Source organism: Tetrao urogallus, assembly GCF_951394365.1.
Source record: "Tetrao urogallus genome assembly, chromosome: 9".
Taxonomy (NCBI): Eukaryota; Metazoa; Chordata; class Aves; order Galliformes; family Phasianidae; genus Tetrao; species Tetrao urogallus.
The window spans coordinates 7,793,718-7,797,828 of NC_136822.1; positions in this window are offsets into that span (position 1 = coordinate 7,793,718).

Consider the following 4,111-nt stretch of genomic DNA (forward strand, 5'->3'; position numbering starts at 1 on the left):
CTCCACTCTCATTGTTGGTAAAAATTACTGCTTTGTATGTGTGTATATACAGTGGCTGAATATAAATTAAAGCCCAACAAATAATGAGATCTGAGGCAAAGTCCACCACCTGGTGGTACATTAACTTGGATGAAATTTCCTTAATTTTACACAGGTGTAAATAAATGGGATATTTGGCCCTATATCTCTTAGGTGAGCACTGGATTGAGGACTAGAAAGTTTGTACTCTGTTTCACCCTGCAAACACAGCAGATTGCTGGCTGCTTTTACTGGTGGCAGCAATAGGGAAACATTTCCAATCAGCAATTCTCCTGTTTATTTATCGGCTTTCACTGTGTTCATCTGAAGTGACTTAACTGAAAAGGATCGGTGACTTGGGTCGTACTGAGCCTGCAATGAAAACACTCCGGGCAGACCACTGGGTTCATCTGTATTTCATGTAATCTGTAGAGTATAAGACAACTTTTATGGAATGGTGGCTTCCTGAAGTGTGTTGAAACCCAGTGGTGGACAATGAAGAGCTCCTGCCCGGGCACGGCTAACCCTGCATCTCTGCTCTTGCCCATCAAGCTGGTGCACAGGGCTGGAGCTTGGGGTGGCAGACAGCTCTCCTCTGAGCCCCTCCTGAGACCACCAGGGAGGAAATGCCGCTGTACCTGGTGCTGCATGCCAACAACCGACTACTTGCTCATGAAGTGCAGTAGGTGGTTACTCAGGACTTCAATGTTAACTCCCACAAAGGCAGGAGCTGTGCCTGTGTTCCCAGCGGAGTTCTTTAGCAGCCATGGTTGAGGCTTTTCTGGAACAAAGCAGGGCTCTTAAACTCTCGTATTGATGCTTTCCTACTTTGCATTAAAGAATTAAAAATGCATTTGATCAGATAGAAGGAAAGGAAGAGCATGACACCAGAGCTTCACATTTAAGTCATTCCTTTGAGAGGGTGGAGACTGCAGTTCCACTCCTGCTTGCAAAGGCAGACTGCTTTTGTACTTTGCATTAATCAGACAGTGAATAAAATGCATGAACAATCCTTCGGCTGGGCAGAAAATCTAGCTAAGGACCTTGTCCTCAGCAACTTGCTTACTCCTTTGCATTGCAGTGCCTCAGTTGCTTCTCAGAGCTGGAACTGAGACTGCGTCCCTTGGCTCTGTGCTGCTGAGAGCAGAACTGCTGCACTCAACTTTCTTGCTGTTTGAAACAGGCAGCTTATAAAATCTTCAGCTCACAAACTTTCTCTGGCAAGGCATGCACTTAGCTACTGGCTCCTTCAGCTCCTGCTCTGCTGAAGCCTTTTGACACTGTGATGCTAAGAAAGGGCAGTGAGCAGCTTCCAGATTACCTTGGATTTGCGTGGATTTGGGACTAAGCCCCATCAGCAAAGCTCCTGCGTAAGCTTTTGCACACTGTGTTTCAGTTGTAGGACCCAAGTGACCAGAGCTGGCAAACTTTTATTGTTGGTTCAACTATTTCTGCTCACTTGGACTGCTGTATAAAGAACAGGCAGCAGAACAGCCCCAGACCTGAGCAGGCAGCAAAGCAGGCTTGGCAGAGGGAAAAAGGCCAGGGCAAGCCAGGAGGCTCGGGGGAGGCGAGGCAGTGGAAGGAGCCTGGAGCACAAACAAAGCAAATGGCAGCCGTGAAGCCATCCGCAGATGAGGCAGGACCACTTCCCAAGGCTGAGAGAGGCTGAGCACGACAGCAGGGTCAGCAGAGGGGGACGGTGTGAATGAACGCTGCTTTTTTTTGTTGTGTTTTGTTTTGGCTGAAATCTGCCTGTTACTCAAAGAGGGGAATGCTACAGTTTGCTATTGTAAATATCCTATTCTGAAACATGGGCTCTCTGGGCATTCGGCCAAAGGACACAAGATCTCATCTGAAACTCTTCAGCTCTGTGAAAACCCAGTACTGCCATGTCAAGCCCAAATTACCTCCTCATGGTGTGGGCAGGATGCAGCGCCTAAACTCCTCTGACATGCATTTCCTAGAGATGAATTGCAGCTCACCCTGTGGCCCATCATTTACTATCTACATGAAAGCAGCAGGAGATGATTAGAGCAGGGAACTGCCCTGCTTATGCTATATATAGACCCCTGCCTGCTCAGCCTGTAACATTTTGCTGTTTGGTTGTAAATAATAACCTAAGAGCAGGAATAAAATGAAAATTGAACTGAAAAAATTGGTGGTAAAAAAGAAGACAAAAAAAAAAAAAAAAGCACAACACAAACAAAACACAAAAAGCAACACACAGGTCCAGAGCACACCGCATATGAGCTGTCTGCTTGAAAGCAGAAGGCAGTACTCACAGGGTGCATCCCACTGCCTGTCCTACTGCTTGCAGCAGCAGAGCGCTGTGGGGCTGCAGCCTTTGCAGCCCGCTGGCAGAAACCAAATCTGTGCCTCCTGGCATGCTCCTTCTGCTCAGCGCCTGCCCATGCGAGCTGGCATGAGGGTTTCCAGGGCTTCCAGCACTACACCTAAAGGAATTCTCACATTTATATTTCAAAGAGTGCTGGGAGGCCGCACATACTTCTTTTACACGTATATATTTTAATCTATTCCAATTTGTTCCTCTTATGAATCATCGTATCATCATGAGCCATAATCGGGGCATGTTAGCTTGAACGCTACACAGGACATGCTGTAGTGAAAAATACAATATGCATTTGCCTTGAATATTGGGTACCTGGGTGCCTTGCAGCAATAAATACATTTTCTAACAAAGGCCTTAGGAGGTAAAGTCAACTTGTTCCCATTTTACAGAAGAACAGTGGAGGTAAAGTGCTCAGTCAATAGTTATTCAGGAATTTGGGGGCATCTACCCCAGATTTCAAAACGATTGCTTACTCAGGAGGCCAGTTTCTTCTCAAACCAGATGGAAAAGCAACACATAAAGGAAAAAGAACAAAGAATGGGGCGTTTTGTTTTGTTTTATTGCCAATGAGGAGTAAAAGAACAAAGCCATTAACAAAGCACTTTCCCATGTGATTCAAATTAGGGCAGCCATAATGGTTGAAGACAATTGTGTTTCTTTCTTTTCAGTGATATTTTACAATTTGGGAAAGTTTTTGTTGTTGTTTTGCCGTTCAACATAAATAAGTGAAGTTTGGTGCTACCGCAGAAATTCAATGCTCTCAGAAATTCAGAATGCTCCTGGTACAGAAAATGAGATGGCTAAATCTTGGCCACATCAGAACAGATTTTTCTGTGCTGGGAAATAATCTCTCTACGGTTTGGATGGAGGAAGTGCTCCTGAACAAATGAAAAATGAATTGCAAAAGCCATTAAGTTCAGTTTTTTTCATGAGTAAGGAATGAGTGAAAACAAACCAACAAATCCTTTTGGCTATGAAGCAGAAAGGAGGCATAAAACATTAGTTGGGCTTTTTGCCATAACCTACTGAGAGAGCTATGTTCTCAATGAATTTTTGGTTATGCTCTTCAGGAAATACACAATACATAGTTTACTCAAGATAACTTAATGATAACAGCTCGAGGCTGGTTTTGGTTTTGGTTACTTGCTGTAGGTTTCTTTCCTACTAACTGATTCCCCTGGAAACCTGGCCTTGGCTCTGCATTCTGCCACAGCCAGTTTTTTCAGATTTTGGTTTCTTTAGTTCATTCAGATGCAAAACAGATAAAGAGGTTGTAGGGAATATTAAAAACAAACGAACAAACAAACAAACAACAGAACTCACACACAAGAATTTCTCATCTGACGTTTCACTATTTTAGGGCTTCCTTTGTCTGAAAATTTAAATTTTTTTTTTTTTTTTTAAACCTGTTTTTGTAAAACAAGTGTTTGCAAAAATATGCTTTCCTGCCAGCTCAAACATGCTTTCTGATGAGCCATTTTTCTGGAACTATCCAGATGTTTTCCTTCTCCTGTGTCTTAATACAGTGTGTTGTCTTCTCTGACAGTGCTTAGCTCGGAGTCTGAATTAGTTTGGCATGCACTGGGTTGAACAGAATTTTCATTAGTTCTGGTCCATACACCGAATTCTGGGATGCATTTGCCTTATTTGTGCACAGGAATAAACCAACGCATCTAGAAGGGACTTTTATTGTGATAAATAAAGGGAAGTTGTAGAGGCGGGGTGGTTTGGGCTATTTCC